Source organism: Tamandua tetradactyla, chromosome 5, assembly GCF_023851605.1.
Source record: "Tamandua tetradactyla isolate mTamTet1 chromosome 5, mTamTet1.pri, whole genome shotgun sequence".
In the NCBI taxonomy this organism is placed as follows: Eukaryota; Metazoa; Chordata; class Mammalia; order Pilosa; family Myrmecophagidae; genus Tamandua; species Tamandua tetradactyla.
In genome coordinates this window covers 149,316,836-149,335,298 of record NC_135331.1, presented here as the reverse complement: position 1 = coordinate 149,335,298, position 18,463 = coordinate 149,316,836, and the positions used below count along the sequence as shown (strand labels likewise).

Sequence of the window (18,463 nt, the reverse complement as noted above, 5' to 3'; positions counted from 1 at the left end):
GAATTTCCAAATCCATTTCTTCCAAAACCTAGAAAAAAGTGGTAAATATAAAGGAGAAGAGAGACTTTGGATTTTCTCACTCAATAAAGTATTATACTGAGACACATATGTTCAAATTGATTTGACTTGTATGTTATTTGGAAGAAAATATAGCTGTCCACTTATATCCACTCTCAGGAAGAAAACATGAGATTTGATCACTGTTGGAAAGAATGTGTTTAGTAGACAGAGGTGCCTACAGAATGGCAGAAATATAATGTGCTAACCTAGATATTCTGCAGGGTCATTCAAAGGCAAAATTACAAATTTAGTTAACTGTGCCTTTTTTTTTTCTTATGCCACTCCTTTTCTGCACTCTATTATCCCTACCTCATATTTGCAAAAATCGCTCCCAATCTTACTTCTTCAATAACGATCAAAAGCCTATGTTCTATTATATTATACAAGTTATAAAAAATGCTGCAAATGTTCAACAAATGATCATAGTGATAAATACACAACTTGTGATGATAAATAACTGAATGTGGTGATGAGCTATGTGATGATGCTGTGACCTTCAATTGTATACTTTGGATGGATTATATGTTGTGTGAATATATCGCAATAAAAATTGCATTAAAAATATATATAGGGCAGGCCACGGTGGCTCAGCAGGCAGAGTTCTCGACCGCCATGCCAGACACCTGGGTTTGATTCCTGGTGCCTGCCCATGCAAACAAAACAAAACAAACAAACAAATATATAAAAAAGTAAAATTACACTTTATGACTCCACTAAAGAAGATCACTATTTTTTCCATGTTTTTGAGGTGCATTTTCCACACGTTTCTGCATATGTATACATTATAAATCACTATTTATTAATTCATTGCATTTTCCCCTTTATAACTTAATAACAACAAACAAGATGCAAAGATGAGATTGAGATAAAGTTGCAAATTAAACACACTGCAAAGGGAATCTATTTAACCTCAATTAAGTAATAATTTCAGTAATGCTGGTCTATGCCAAAGAACAAATACAAAATGCTTATCTAAAATTTGAAATATAAGTATCAATTTGTACAGCATGTTTAACCTGGTTGAATTGAATCCCTTCATACAATATGTAAATTGATAGTTTAACTTTTACATATATGATTTTTGTTCAAACTTTTAGGGGTGCATTATGAAAACAATTGATGGCCTGTATATGACTATTTAAATGAACAGTAATACACATATATTTTGGTGACTTCTCCAAGCATTTAGTTACTACAAACTCAATTAAGATAAATTTCCAAGCCAAAGAGAATATGTGTCTATAAAAATCTTCTCCAAAAATCATTGCACTTATTTACACTTACCCAGATAACAAACATTAGTTCCTATTGGCTCTATCCATAGCCAATACTGGGTATTATATTTCTTTTTTTCTGACATGAAAGGCAACTTTCTTTGATAACTTTGAAGAACTTTATGCAATTAACAATTAAACGTACGTTTTCATGTTAGAATTCAGATACAAAACACTACCATCCTTGATCCATACACATTCCTTCATTTCATTTTATTAAACTTTAAATAATTTATTCTAAATTTCCTCCTTCTTCACTTCCACACATTTATCTTTCTATTAAGAATTATACGGCAATTTTAATGTGTGTTTTGTATTCATTTTTATGTATTCTTATAAAATAGGTATTATTGTTTTCTTGTGCATATTTTTTTGATTTACATATTCTTTCCTAGTTTTCCACCTAGCATTACACTTTTAGGACACATTAATATTTCTTTCTGTCTATATCATCCATTCTTCTAATTGCTGTACTCCATAATGAAATTCCACATTTTACCTACCTAGTTTTTGGTGTTGGTACCATGGTCTCATCTAAAACTCATTACCTTAGATAATGCTTCTGTGAGCATCCTCACTCAGTCCCTGTACTGAAACATGCTGAGAATTCTTCTGAGACATGTGCCCAGGAACAGATTTGGTGATTCCTTAACTGGGCGGAGGCGGCCTTCACAGCCCCACCAGTGGTGCTGGATTGCTCTCATTTCTACACCTCCCTGTCAATGTAATTTCTGCCATTCTCATAGATGTAGAGACATAACAGAGTGTAGTGTTTCCTCGTATGACAAACCAGGACAATATTAGACTTCTGTACGAGTCCATAAAGAGAAAATCCCTAGAAGAGTATATGGCTCATAGTAAGTGTCAAAAAATTGTCCCTCATTGCAACAAAGATTAAAGAATACAAACAATAAAACTTACTAGCATTGGTAAAATATAGAAATAAAGCCTGTCACCTTCTCTTCTTATTCTAAATGATTTTTCTAAATGATTTTGCTTATATCAGTATTCCTGTTGATCAAGGTTTTCCGTATCCCACTTTAAATAGCACATTAAGGTCTTTTCTGACATTATTATCAGACTCACATAAACTCCATTTGAAACAGTGACTCTAATGCCACAGTTTCTTAGACAAATATTCACTTCATTTCTTGACACTGAAAAAGGCCAAATTAGTATATTTGGAAAAACGCCCAATCAGAAACAGATATACTAATACATAAGTGGTTCTAACACAATATTTAAAATCCCTAAAGTCATCTTTTCCAGTGGCATTTGAAATGGTAGCTTTAATATTATCTTTTCTAAAAGCTGGCAACATTTTAAATAAACATTTAAATTAATATTAAAAGCAATGTAGTTAGACTGATATAATAGACATTTAAGCTTAATATGTGAGAAATGTTGAGAAAAATACAAACATGTTTATCCCATTTTTAAAAAAAGCCTGTGTTCTACATTCTTTTCCTATTTTTGCAAGTCTCAGATGTTTAATTTTTATGAGTTTTGTTGTTTATGGATGCATATATACAGATATATTTATTTAAGAAAATACGAAGTGTTAAATCCAGGTTAATATCAATAAAAGGCCCTGTATTTATAAAGATATCCCAATTTAAGTCAGTGGTTCAACAAAATGAGAGTTGATTTTTAACTCTCACTACATTTTTAATGTGGGTCTACAACATGGCTCTGATTGAGGCAATGGGTTAGTAAGCCAGACTGATGCAGTCTCCCCCATCACGTGGGCTTCCAGGATGCCTAAGATAGGAAAAAGGTATGTAGTAGATCATAGACTGGCTTTTGTAACTTCCATCCAGCAATGGTATGTGTAATTTCCACTTAAATCATATGGACCCTAGAAAGCCATATATCCCCACCTAACATCAAGGTGTGCCTAAAAGGAAGAGATGGAATATTTAGTGAGAACACCCATGATTATGCAGATGATTTACACGCTTGTAAAATACATTTTCAGGAGTCCATAAAATGAAAATAGACTCAAGCGGCATATAGAATAATCAACATTTTTCCTGGAAGGAAACTTATTATTGTAGTGTTTATTACCTATGCCATTTAGCTAAGCAGGAACTGTATTTTCACAGACATATCCAAGTTAGACTCAGCTACAGGGGAAATTTCTATACAACCTGGAAAGTGCAGGTGAAACAAAAGCTTAGCATCTCTCATGGCTGATGTTAGGGTACGAGGCCTTATTGCAGCTCACGTATGCTTTTGTTAATTTGTTGGCTTTGTGGGCCTGGGGAAGCAGCACTTTTTGGTACATGAGTGAGAGGAGGGGTCTATGGAGGTTGGGTGATAGAGTTTCCTAGCTCTGGTCTACTTCATGATAAGGCCAGTGTGTCCCTGAATCCACCCCATGATTATTGCCCAGTTCCAGAAAGCAAAATTAGAGTTGACATAATCAGTGATTGAGATAATTATAAGAATTTGACAAATTTGCATGATTATATATCAACAGAAAAAGTTAATTGTATATCTAAAGAAAAATGACTAGTTAAGAAAACAAACTAACATATAATTTCCAAAAATGTATAGAAATAAATCAAAAGACTTTTCCACAGATAAAATAGGACTTTAACAATTGACAATTATAAGATGGAGGTATATGTTTAAAGATTATCAAAATAAATAATGTGCTGATCAGTTTTCCTTCAGGTGTCTTATGCAATCAAGGGAATGAAAGAGTCCAAAATCCACAGGGCAGGCTATAAAGCTGAACGCTCCAGTGATGGTCTGGAGCAACTCCACAGAGAGACTCAATGGCTGAAGAAGCAGTAAAAAAGTTTCTCTTCTTCCTTAAAAGTCTTCAACTAATTGGATTATATCATTGGTGGGAGATAGGCCTTAGTTGATCACAGATGTAATCAACCACAGATGCAATTAAGTGACTGATGATTTAATACACCAGCCTTCCAGTTTATCAACCAGCCATGAAATATCCTTGCAGCAATAGTCAGGCCAGTGTTTGCCTGACCAGACAACTGTACATCATCACTTTGGCCAAATTGGCACCAGAACCTAACTATCACAGTCCACCCCTTGTCAACCTGGCAGCTATACACATCACTTTGAAACACACATAATCCCCACATACAACACAATAACAGACATATTTTGCCTAACAATACTCAACTGTCTTGCATACAACAGGAAACACTACATCTCTCCAGAATAGGATGCAAGCCCTTAAACTCTATATCCTATGACTTAAATACCATAACATGAACAATACAACTTAAGTCATATAATAAGGAAAAACAAAATATTTTCTTATGTGCAAATGTAAACTTCATTATAATAAAACAGGAAGGAAATTTTCATACAATCAGTCCTCATTTCTAAAACAGGTTACATGGTTCTACTTCATATTTATCACTATCATCTACTACCCATTCCATGTTCTCTTTACCCTCAGCAAGCACTTCAGCTGCACATGGTTTTTGCCAGGTGGTCTGATGCAAACCTTCATCCTTGAAGTTTCTGGGCCATTGGTAGTCCTTCCTAAATTGGGTTGTTGCAGTTTTCCATTGACTTTAATCACAGGGCATGGTACTTTTCTTAGTAGTCTAAGAAAAACCCTAGGGGAGAACTTCTGTATTACAGAAAACTCTTCTTTACCTGCATTGTGTAGGTGCAGTCCATAATTCTGCTTGATAGGATCAATCATCCCAGACAGAATACTAATCCCTTTTTGTGCATGTTGATTCAGTGACATGAGAAGCCCAAAGTGGCCAGGTGGCAGGCTTAACTTTCAGTCCAATGGAATTGTTGTATCTCCTGATAGGAGCACTCCTACTTTGGAACTAAAACCTGTAAACCACCAGAACTTAAGGTTTCAGAGACAGGAAGCAAAAATTTTCCTAGTGAATCTCTAGGGGTGATAATGAGTGGTTGCTTCTCCCATTTCCACCCTTCAGTTCCTGGACCTGTGAATCCTGGCTATGAGAGAAACAGCACCATAGAGTGGATGCTGATTCAGAGCATACACAGCCTCCTGGAAAACACCGCTCCAGCCCTGCAAGGTATTGTCACCTAGGTAGCACAATAATTTGGTCTTCGAACCAAATAATAGAACAGCATTCCACTGTTCTATTAACCAAGCTTCCTGTGGATTGTGGGGAACATGATAAGACCAGAGAATTCCATGAGTATGTGCCCATTCTCACACTTCATTTGTTGTTAAGTGGGTTCCTTGATCAGAAACAATGCTGTGTGGAATATCATGATGAGTGGATAAGGCATTCCATAAGTACATGGATGATATTTTTTGCAGAAGCATTGTGTGAGGAAACACAAACCCATGTCTGGAGTACTTGTCTTCTACAGTTAGAACAAATTTCTGCCCCTTCCATAATGGATGTGGGCCAATGTAATCAACCTGCCACCAGGCAGGAGGATGATCACCTCAAGGAATGGTGCCAAATTGGAGACTGGATGTGCGTCTCTGCTGTTGGAAGATTGGATATTCAGCAGTGGCTGTATTCAGGTTGGCTTTGGTGATTAGTAGCCCATGTTACTGAGCCCATGCATAATCTCTATCCCTACTACCATGCTCACTTTGTTCATGAGCCCATTGGGCGATGACAAGAGAGGCTGAGGAAAGAGAATGACTTGTATCCACAGGATGGGTCACTTATCCACTTGATTATTAGACCCTTCCTCTGCTGAAGCCACCCTGGTGAGCATTCACATGGAACACAAATGTCTTCATGTTCTTTGCCCATTCTGAAAGGTTTATTCACATACCTATGCCACAGACATCTTTGTCACCAATTTTCTGATCATGCTTCTTCCAAGTACCTGATTATACAGCCAAACCGTTAGCAACAGCTCATGAGTCAGTATACAAGCACTTCTGGCAGTTCTCTTTTCAAGCAAAATAAGGTGCACTGCTCAAATTTCTACCCACTGGGAGGATTTCCCCTCACAGCTGTCCTTTAAAGACATCCCAGAAAGGAATTGTAGTGTTGCAGATGTCCAATTCCAGATGGTCTCTGCATATTATGCAGAACCATCTATAAACCAGGCACAAGTTTTCTCTTCCTCAGTCAACTGACTGTAAAAAACTTCCCAAGAGGCCATAGATCTTGTCTGGGAAAGAGAAGGCAATATGGCAAGAATGGAGGTCATGGTTATTTGGGGCGAAAGAGAAGGCAATATGGCAAGAATGGAGGTCATGGTCATTTGGGGCACTTCCTTGTGCATGCAACTTTCTTGTGCTTTCAGGACATGCTCAAGTCCTATCTCTTATATACCATTTCCATTGTATGATGAGTGCTTCTGTGCATGCCCAACATTATGACTTGGTTGATCAGACAATAGCTCTTCATAGGCAATTGGGGTCTCATGGTAACTTGGTGGTCCATAGTTAAGCATTCAGTCTCTACTAAAGCCCAGTAGCAAGATTAAAGCTGTTTCTCAAAAGGGGAGTCATTATCTGCAGTGATATTTTCTAGTTTGCAAGCTGCCAGAATATGATATACCAGAAATGGAATTGTTTTTACACAGGAAAATTTACTAAGTTGCAAGTTGAGAGTTCTAAGGATGTGAAAAGGTCCAAATTAAGGCAAGTCTATGAAAATGTCCAAGTTAAGGCATCCAGGGAAAGTTACTTTGGTTCAAGAAAGACAATGATGGTCAGGATTTCTCTCTCAGCTGGAGAAACACATGGCAAGATCTGCCAGCTTTCTCTTCAACGGCTTCCCCAGGGCTCTGTCCATTCTGTTGTCTCCGCTGGTTCTGGTGGCTCTCAAGGCACTAAAGCTTATTCCAAAATGGTTCCTTTTTAAAGCAACTCCACCTTAAATGGGTGGAGACATATCTCCATAAAAGTCATCTAATCAAAAGTTACCACCCACAATTGCGCTGCCATATCTCCTTGGAAACAATAAAAAAGATTCCACCCAGCAATATTAAATGAGGATTAAAGGACATGGCTTCCTGGGGTACATGATAGCTTCAAACCAACACAGATGTTCAGGCTCTTCTCTAAAATCCTAAGGATCTGCAGTGTGGTTCTCCTACTAGGGCCTGCCAAAGGCTCCAGACAGCATCCCTATTTACCACAGACACTTCCAGCACACCACTGGATTTGCTGGATCATATGGACAAAGAAGCAGAGCGGGTTGCACAGTGGCCTGGACCTATCTTAGAGCCTCCTCTTATTCCAGTCCCCAATCAAAACTAGCAGTTTTTCTAGTCAATCAGAAAATGGGCCAGAGTAACACACCCAAATGAGGAATATGTTGTCTCCAAAACCCAAAGAGGCCAACAAAGCATTATGCCTCTTTTTGGTCATAGGAAGGAACAGCTGCAACAGCTTATCACCTTACAAGGGATGTCTTGACATGCCCCCTGCCACTGGACACCTAGAAATTTCACTGAGGTAAAGGCCCCTGTATTTTTGTTGGATTTATCTCCCATCCCCTGACGATATCAATAAGACTATAGAAGTTGCTATTTCTCGCTCACTAAGTCTAATAAGTATGATATCATGAATATAATGGACCAGTGTAATGTCTTGTATGGAGGGAGAAATGATCATTTTTCCTGCAGACATGATTGTGGCTTAGGGTTGGAGAGTTGATACACTCCTGAGGCAGAACAGTGAATGTATACTGCAGGCCTTGCTAGCTGAATGCAAACTGCTTTTGGTGGTCTTAACTGATAGTTATTGAGAAAAGAAAAAAAAAACATTTGCTAGATCAGTAACATATCAGGTACCAGAAGAGTTGTTGACATTCTCAAGCAATGATACCACATCTGGAACAGCAGTTGCAAATGGAGTCACCACCTGGTTAAGTTATGATAATCCACTGTCATCCTCCAAGACTCATTTGTTTTCTGCACAGGCCAAACAGAGTTAAATGGGGATGTGGTGGGAATCACCAACCCCTGCATCTTTCAAGTCCTTAAAACACTAATCTCTGCAATCCTTCCAGGAAAACAGTATTGTTTCTGATTCACTATTTTACTAGGTAGGGGCAGTTCTACAGGTGACCACTTGGCCTTTCCTACCATAATAGCCCTCATTTCACAAGTCAGAGAAGCAATGTGGGGATTTTTACCAGTTGCTGAGTATGTCAATTCCAATTATGCATTCTGGAACTGGGGAAATTACCATAGAATGGGTCTGGGAATGCACTGGACAGACTGTGAGACAGATGTGAGCTAAAACTCCATTTATTACCTGACATGTATAAGCTTCTACTCTGACTGGTGGGCCAGAGTGATGTTTTGGGTCTTCTGGAATCAGTGTCACTTTTAAGCCAATGTCTAATAATCCCCCAAATGTCTGATCATTTCCTTAGTAAAAGGCTGTAGGAGGAAGGTTAACAGTGTAAATTTTGGGCTGTGGTAAAGGGTCGTTCCCCAAGGGTACCTGGCCATCCACTCATTCAAGGGTTCTGGGTCTGTAAACCGTCTTGCCTGGGAATTTATTAATGGCCTGTGACTCTGTTTTTGTAATTCAAGTTTGACTTCTGTTCACTTGACCTAGAATTCTTATATAGCTCAAACAAGAATTCAGTAGACTGCCCAAGTATTTTACTTCTAGGTACTGCATGATCTACTAGCCAACACTACAAATATTTGTATCAGATTATTTTGACTGCTCCACTATGGTGGCCACACCCAACTTGTCTATGGTGGTTAGTTGCTGCCACATAGCTTCTGCCAACTTGGAATCCAATACTCCATTCTGTTTAAGGATTGTAGCACTGTGTCAGCAATTCCCAAAGTAATATCTGACCTACAGAGAAGGTTGACTACAGAACATTAGTCTCATTAATTTATCTTAAGTATCTGGTTAAAGATGTGTCCTCTGAACATTCCTGGGGTGTGTGAGCAGGTCTTCCATGTTAAATCCACTCTAACATTCCAATCTCTCCAGGCCTCTGGACCCCCTCATCTATATTATTCTGGCATTTTGACCTCAGTGTCACCCACCTTTTAATCCATGTTTCAGCCAACTATTCAAACAAACTGTTAATGTCCTTTCTAACCCCTTGAGCTACAATATTGAATGCAGAATCTCTGCTTACTGGGTTCATATCAATAAATTCAGCTTGATCCTACCTAATATTCCTTCCACCATTATTCCACAGCCATACATATTCCTCTAATTGCAGTCTATGTAGATTGGAAAACTTCTGCAGTTCTTTTGGAGTATAGTGAACTTCCTCATGGGTCACACTTTGTACCTCACCTTTTGGGACCTGTTGGGACTTTAGTTACAAGTCTTGAAGAAAAGAGAGGTGGTGGGGATGGATCATGAAAAGAAATAGAAGTGTCTTTCAAGTCAATCACCTGACAGCACTCCATTGGAGTTTCAACTGGTAAAACAGGATTAGTCTCTGACAACAGGGGAGTGAGGGCTGTTTCCCCAGGGGAGGCAGTTACAGGGTTAGCAGACAGTGAAGGGTTAATCTTATTAGGTGGCAGACTCCTCTAGGGTCAGACTGGAAGCTGGGAAACTGTTTCCTCAAGGCAGGCTGGAGGTGGGAAAGCTCTTTCCTCAGGCAGTCCATTACAGGTCTATCTAACAAATACTCAGCCCATTTCAGGGATTCCATCTCCTCACTGCCATCATTATTAAGCCATATATCTCCATTCCAAGTTTCAGGATCCCATTCTTTTCCAATCAAAGCCCTTACTTCAACAACAGAACTCTGCAAGGTTGAGATTTTAGTTTGTTGTAACTCTGCTACTGGCACAGTGAGGCTTTGTGTCTAGTTTTCAGAGATCTCAAGTCTGTGACTACAGGAAATACAATTTTCTTTCAGAGCAAACATGGAACTTTTACATTGCTTATATGGCACTTAAGCTGCACATATGCAGCCATCATCTCATCCCTTTCCCTCATCACTGTATCCAGCATATCTAACAACAGCCAACCAATATCTTTATACCTCTTGATTCCAGAAAATTCTCTAAAGGTGTCAAAAACACTCTCATTCAGAGCCTTGCCTCATATAAACATACAATTAGCAAAATGTGGTGGGGATATTTTGAGTATCTCTCTTGCCAACTCACCCCATGGACTGTCTGTGCCATCTTGATTATTGGAAACAGAGTCATTAGTGCCTTTGCATCTAATCAGGGTAGAAAACCAATTGTAAAAAAAAACATTTTTAAGATTTTATTTCACAAGAACCAATCCTGGTACCAAGCTGTATTACTCAGGGCTCTCTAGGTAAACAGAACCAACAGGAGATATCGGTAAATATGAGATTTATAAAAATGTCTCATGCACCCATGGGAATGGAAGAGTTCAAAATCTGCAGAGCAGGCCATGAAGCTGGCAGCTTTGGTGAAGGGTTTGAATGCACTCGATAAGAGGGGCTCACTGGCTGAAGAAGCAGTGAAAAAGTTTCTCTTATTCCTTAAAAGTTTTCAACTGGTTAGATTATCTCATTGGTAGAATACAGGCCTTAGTTTATGGCAAATATTATCAGCTACAGAGGCAATCAAGTGACTTACGATGTAATACACCGGCTTACTGGCTATTAATCAGCCATGAAATATCCTTGCAGGAATGGTCAGGCCAGTGCTTGCCCGACCAGATAACTAAGTATCATGACTTGGTCAAGTTGACAGAAGAGCCTAATCATCACATATTCCCTCCTTTTTTCTTTTTTTATCTTGTAAGATTAGTTGATTCTAAATTTGATATGGAAATATAAATGACAAGAATAACCAGGATACTCTTTGAGAAGAGGAAGGTACAGGATTTATTCAAAAGTGCTTAAGACATTAATTAAAAACTTAAATATTTAAGAGAGTTTGATAGTGCTACAGCATATACAAATAAACCAGTTAAATAGACTGGAAAGCATAGAAACAGATTCCTAAATACATGAGAGCTTACCTAGTGACAAATACAGTCCTTCAGTCTGTGGGAAAATGGAAATTTAAATAATTGCATTATTACTATTAGTTATGTATATGGAATGAAATGCAAGTTGATCCCTATCTCTGACCACACCTAAAAATAATATAAAAATAATAAAAAATTATTATAGTTAGGTCATAGAACTTAATTGAGAATGCAAAACAATAAGATGCTTATGTTTTGATCGCCTTGGTGATGTGAAAGACTTTTTAAACAGGATACAAAAGCACTAACGAGCAAGGAAGCTGTTAATACATTTGATAACATTAAAATTAAGATTTTATGCTTAACAAAAGGCACAATTTGTGTCTCTTTTGATAAAGAGTCAAGGCAAAGCACAGAATCAGATATTACCTCGACAACACACAAAAATGGGAAAGACTTGTATCCTGACTATAAAGACTTGTATCTATAAAAATAGATGAATAAAGACAAACCGACTGTTAAAAAATTTCAGAAGAATTAGGAAATTCATAAAAGAGAATTTAGATGGCCAGGAAACTATGGATAGTCCTCAATCTCATTACTAGTTAGGAAATGTAGATGAAAAGCATAATTTAATACTACTTCACAATCAGCAAATAGGCTTTCATTTAATACTTGTGACAGCACTAAGGATGGGTGAGGATGTGGAGCAAAGAAAATCTTTCTTATAAGTGACTGGTGAAAGTAAAAATTGATACAACCACTTTGGGATAAATGTTCACAGCATCTCTTATATTTGAATAAAGTTATAATCTACCCAGCAACTTCACTTTTAGGTAGATGCCCTATGAAAATGTATGCTTATGTGCAAAGGGGAAATTACACAAGAATTTTCACAGCAGCTGTGCTCATAATGGTGCTAGCAGATGTCAATAAACAGCATAGATAAAAACATGCAACATATTTTCAACATGGAATGCTATATAACCATGAAAATGAATGAAATGTTGTGATTCCATTATTCCAAAGTGGGCAAAACAAAATTAAAATGTTTAGACATGCATAATTACTTGGTAAAACTTTTTAGATTTAAAACATGCATTTCAGCAATTTTATCCAATGATGTTAATAGGTCCAGTGATCTGCAGATTATAAATTAAGCAATTGTATGGCAAGGTGCAAGTTATTGTAAGAACTGGACCCAATGGAGTTTCTCAATGGAGTGCGAAAACTTAAATTTGTATTTGAATGAGAATGGGAGAATGGGGCTTGAGGAAGCAATACATTTTAAAGTGAAATATTCCTACTAAAACTATATCAGTCCCAATCACTGTTAACAGGCAGCGGCTGAGCGGGGTGGGGACAGGGCTCCTGAGGCCGGCCAGGGGTGCTGCGCCTGGGGCAGCGGCGGTGTGCACAGGTGTGATGGGCAGATAATAGAGAGACCTTTGCCTCCTCAGCAGGGAGTCAGAATGGCTGAATGCTTTCTGTGTCCCATCAGCAGCACCTGTGCACACCTCAGGGTGGAACCTAGTCAACACTGACCCCCAGCTCTGAAGATCTCTCAGCCTGACAAAATTCCCTGGGTTGGACTGGACCAGCGAAACTCACCTCCCCACGACAGCCTCCTGATACAGCGTCTGATGATGAGAAAGACCACGGGAAGAAAAAAGGAAAATTTAAGAAAAAGGTAAAACACACGGAAAGCTATGCTGCCTTTCAGAAAGATAGCTCTGGAGAGAAAGCCCAAAGTCCTTCCAAAATGAAAGAGGTCCAAGGGAATCCATATCTCCAAGAAGCCTAGCTTTTCTACAAAGAAGGAGAAGGACTTTAAAAGAGAAACCCAAAGAAGAAAAGCACAAAGAAGAAAAACATAAAGAGGAGTCAAAAGACGAGACAGCAGCTGATGTTGTTAAACAGTGGAAAGAAAAGAAGAAAAAGAAAAAGCCAACGCAGGGGCCAGAGGTGCCTCAGGTGCCTCAGACCCATTTTTAGCATTCTCCTGGCTGCCCCAGTGAAGAGACTACGATTACGATGGCGTTCAGCTGCAAGCAGGTTTCTGGGAGTATGTAGATGACCTCAAGAAGGACGGCATGAAGTGTGAAGGCATCTACAGAGTTTCAGGAATTAAATAAAAGGTGGATGAGCTAAAAGCAGCCTATGACAGAGAAGAGTCTCCAAAGTTGGAAGAATATGAGCCAAATGCTATAGCCTGTTTGCTGAAGCGTATCTGCTTGACCTTCCAGAAAACTTGCGCATCAAAGAGCTGATGCCGGGGTTTAAAGAGGTACGTGGGAGAGGCACGTGGGAGGAGCACGGAAGGCGAGAAGGTGTAAGAGGCCCAGAGTCTGCTGAAGGAGCTGCCCGAGTGCAAACATCTCATCTCCTGGCTAATCGTGCACATGGACCATTGTTCTCTCCAAGGAGGTGCAAACGAAACTGGACATACAAAACATTTCTATGGTCCTTAACCTCTCTGTGCAGATTAGCAATCATGTCCTATATGGGTCTTTCACACACATGCAAGAACTCTTTGGAGATGTGGTTCTAAAGCATATGACAAAGTCCATTGTCTGCTCTGACATGGCTATGATGCTCACAATGCCTGGCATCCAGGAGAGCATCAAGGAGGAGATTAGAAGACAGAAGTTTCTCTTGAATTGCTTACATAGAGATTTGCAGGGTAGAACAAAAGATTTATCTAAAGAAGAACGATTATGGGAAGTACAAAGAATTCTGACAGTTCTTAATAGAAAACTGAGAGAAACTAAAAGACAAGAACGTAAAGCCAAGATTGCACAAGCGAGAGCCTGTCTTTGAAAGAGGATGTTTCTAAAGAAGAAATGAGTGAAAATGAAGAAGTTATAAATATTCTCCTTACCCAGGAAATCGAGATCCTGACGGAGTCGGAAGAGCTCCTGGCCATGGACAGTTCGTTCGCTGGTGATTGCTTCTGAGACGGAAGAGACAGAACGCCTGTGAGTGAAAATTCCTGAGATCTAGACTCGTCAGCAGCATGGTCAAAGTGAAACTGAGGAATATTCCTCTGAAAGTGAGAGTGATGATGAAGACGAACTGCAGATCATTCTGGAAGACATACAGTGACAGAATGAAGAGCTAAAAATAAAGAAAAATCATTTGAATCAAGCGATTCATGAAGAGCGAGAGGCCATCAGAGCTGTGTGCGCAGCTTCGGGCTGTTCCAGATGCAGCAAACCAAGTCCCAGCGCAGGTGCCGGAAGAAGAACCCGAGAAACACGAGGGTGTGGTTCCACCGCCGCGAAACAGTGCCCTCCAGACAAAAGCAGTTAAAGAGCAGCCAAAGGTAGCCAAGATCAGGGAAGCAATCACCAAGCAAAGACAGGAAGGAAATGCCAATCTGAGCAGCCGTGTGGGATGATCACAGAATCCTCTAGACTTAAAAAGACCTGGGCATCTTACTGTAACACCGAAAATCCCCGTGCAATGTACATTATATGTAAAACGTCTTCTATTCTCGGAGACTCTGCTTTGTCTCATACCAAGGACTTCTACCCTTCAAGTTCAAGTTATATGGGGGACAAAGCATTGCAAGTATTTTGGGGCTTGGAGAGGACAGATGTGTTTTTCTATATAATGTCAGCTTAGTTGAAGATTAATTTTCTTTTTATTAAAATTTTATTAAAATAACTCTTAACCCTCGAATGTCTTCTTTTAAAACCCAAAATCGTTTTCCTTGCTTTTTAAAATCACTGCAGGATCAAGATCTCTTTCTCTCAAAGGGGAAAATAATGGAAGTTGAATATTGTATGCCTACCTGCTGGGTTGATCCATTGTCTCTCCGTTGGGATTTCTGCTTGCCTAGTCACTCTTGCTTGCGCCTTTATAACCTTTTTCGTGCAGAATATGCAACGGAATTTCGCATCCTATTTCCGACTGGCCAGAAAGGCCCTTACTGGGAGTCACTGTGGCCCACCTTGTCGGTTCGGTCTGCTGCTCTCAACCACAGTCAGCCTGTCCTAGTCTCCGACCGCCTCGCGGCTGAGGACAAAACGGTGCTGTGGGACGTGCCGGGCAGCCGGGGCAGACGCCTGAACTTCGTGTTCCTGACGGCTAGCGATCGGCCAGTGTCTTCCACTGAGGGAGGTGGACCTGATCCATCCACAGAAAGTTCTGTTTCTCCTTGTGATTGACCCTTCAGTGAAAGCAGAATGGCTTGTATTGCTCGCTCAAGGAGGAATGTAAAAGTCCCACTGCCCTAGTGAACCACAGGTGCGCTCTGATACGCGGCGTTTCAATCAGCTGGTTGCTGGACAATCCAGCCGACCAGATTGAGCCATAAAAGTAAACACTGCTTTTCCTTTTAATGGTAGCGAGGATCTCCCCACCCGGTTTTTCCGCTACAGTCTCCAGTCTAGAAGATCCGGGGCTTCCGGCAGGCCAGCTCCTGAGACCATCAGGATGGACCACAGCGAGGAGAAGGCGCAGGAGCTCCTGACTGCAAACGAACCCCACCCCCCAAGGTGATGAGAGACCCCCAAGAGCGCTCTATCCTCGCCTCCTTCCAGTCGGTGTTTATTTTCAGCGCTTGTTTGATGTTTTTGTTTGTTTGTTTATCCTCCACATATTGCACTGTTGTGACTTGGTCATTATTTGAATTTTGTACAGAAATAAAAAAAAAAGCTTTGTTATAGAAACCAACATACTATTTTTTTTTTAATCTGGAGAAGAGATATTGTGGTGACTGAAAATACGGTCAGATGTCAAATATAAATGTATAAAGCCCTCTTGCTGTCCTGTATGTCAAATTGCATTCATTTTATATTTGCTGACAATAGGAAAGATTCCTGTGGGAATAAATGATTAATTTCTATCAAGGTGTCAGGGATTTTTAAAATTAGTATTTCATTATAAATGTCTCAAGTGTTGGCTAACTAATTTTTGCCAGGACCATTATTGATGAAGCAAATAAATTCAATAGCCATTGGCGGGGGCAGGGAGTGGGGAGATGCACAACTCTATTAATGCATTTAAAAACTATTAGCAGTCTTTCATATTAAACCTTGGCTGTCTACTTAATTGATCTTCTGTGGAACATTCTCAATTCATGCCCAAGTCACAGGTTAGCCTGGGTGTCCCACATCATAGGAAGTGGTCAGGGAAGGATCACTGCTGCTGCAGAGTCAATTGTGCAAGCATACCTCTACAACCCTCTTGGTACTGCAACTCTTCTGGTCCCAAGAAGGAAACCTCAGACACCAGTGATGAGATATTGGTCAAATAATTAAACAAAAGAATTTTTTTAATAAAATATAAAATTATATAAATTTAAGTTTTCTTAGTTCCTTTTCTCCTTCTATCATTTCTACCAGTTTGAAAATGACACCTTTTAATTCTAGTCTACTGGCTACCCATAAATGTTAACTAACATCTTTAAGCTTATAGTTCTCTAATAACTGTAGTGCATTTTTAAAATTTTTATTTCTCTCTACTCTATAGTCATCTGTATCTGTCACTTTCAAATCACCTGAAATTAAATGAAATATTTTTATTTTAAAATATGACTTTCGCTACAATATTTATTTGACAAAAATGTTTTATCAATTTCTTGACCTTATTGGTTCTTTCAGAGAAGCTCATTACCAGGTGATTTTCTGGGTCTTTATTTGACTGAACATTTATTTCACTTTCAATCTTGAATGACGCTTTGACTGCATTGAGAATTTTGGATCCAGCACTTTGAAGATGTTGCCCCTTTGTTTCCCTGTATCCAGCGTTGCTGTCAATCCCGTGGTTAGTGAATCTTTCTCCTTTGGAGGTGACCTGATTTTTTTCTCTGAGTAGTAGTTTCTGAGTTTTCTCTTGATGTTTTTTTGTCTGGGAATTTCATTAAATATCTCCCTATTCAATTGTATGAATGCTTTGGCTATTATTTTTTCAAATATTGACTTGTTTATATTTTTTCTAGTCACCAACCTCCAAATTTCTAATAAAAAATGAAGGTGCTTTGACTTCTATCTTCCTTGTGTCCATTTTCCTATTATCTCCTCATCTCTTTATCCTTTGGGCTAAACATGTTTTGGGACATTTTCCAAACTAATATTGCAACCTTATAATTCCTGTTCTACCTTCTCTTTAGCTTTGAAACTGGCTCAGTATTGGCTTTGTAAATATGTTTTCTATCATTCCCAAAATTTGGTGGGAAGAAACTGTTCTATCTGCCAAATCTGGTATGTTGAATCCAATGTAACTGCTTCATTTTTTTTCTAATTTTTGCTTATGAAGATGTACCTGGAGGTGAATAAAGGACTGAAATAAAATAGTTGAAAGTGATTTCGTTACCAAGATAAGATACAATATGTTGCAAACTTTATATGGCTATTGTAGCGACATTCAGCAAATTACTATCACCTATCATGCACTGTTCTAGGTTTTTAGGATACATTAGTGAAAAACAAGAAAAAAACAAAAAGAGAAAACATCTTGCCCTCGTCTAGGGTGTTTTTCTAGTATCTGAATAACACAGTTTCTGTGTAGTGAAATATTTTAATAATATTAGGTTTTCAATAACACTATTATAAATATTGGTCATTTCTAGATATTTTTTGAATTATGTTTTAGGAAGACTAAAGGATCAAGCAATGAAAAGAGACTTCCTTAGTCTCTCAAAACCAGCATATCTTACACCCATAAAAAAATTGGAACATATTCCCAGTTATATACATGTTGAGTTGTAAATTTGTTCATAATAAATATATTTGGTAATTTGTGGTTATATTACACTATTATATGCTTAATAAAATAATGCAACATATAAACTTTATAAGCATAATAAATGTCTTATGAATAAAATATTTTTAAGTTATTAAAGCCATAAGATTTGCTCTCAAGCCTTAAATATTTTCCTTCATGTTCTGGATTCTTGTATTTTAATCAGCTGGCTAACCAGGTACTTCAAACTACCATGGATAGTTTGAAACATTTTTTTCTTGTTCATGACACCCGTGGAGGATCTCTGTTCCCATGTAATCCTCTAATGGAGCCATCAGCAGAGGGCTGCCCTCCCTGACCCAGAGCCCACAAGCTGACCTCTGCCATCTGGGGTCCGTTGCTTGTATGCTCTTGGCCTACTGAAATGCATACCCCCTCCTCTAAAACTCCAGTGTCAGCATTTTGATCTTGCAAATTATTAGCTATCTAATGTAATAAACTAATCCGTACTGGTAGGACAGGGTTGCAGGAGCAACTACTGCATAATCTTAGCATTTTGCTACTTGATATAAAGTCTTTTTCTTTAATAACGTGAGAC

At 38.8% G+C, this 18,463-nt stretch overlaps 1 pseudogene; it reads left to right on the top strand.

Moving 5' to 3' along the window:
* The first annotated feature begins 5,711 nt into the window (after window positions 1-5,711).
* Window positions 5,712-14,791, top strand: LOC143683351 (ralA-binding protein 1 pseudogene; annotated as a pseudogene).
* The last annotated feature ends 3,672 nt before the right edge of the window (window positions 14,792-18,463 follow it).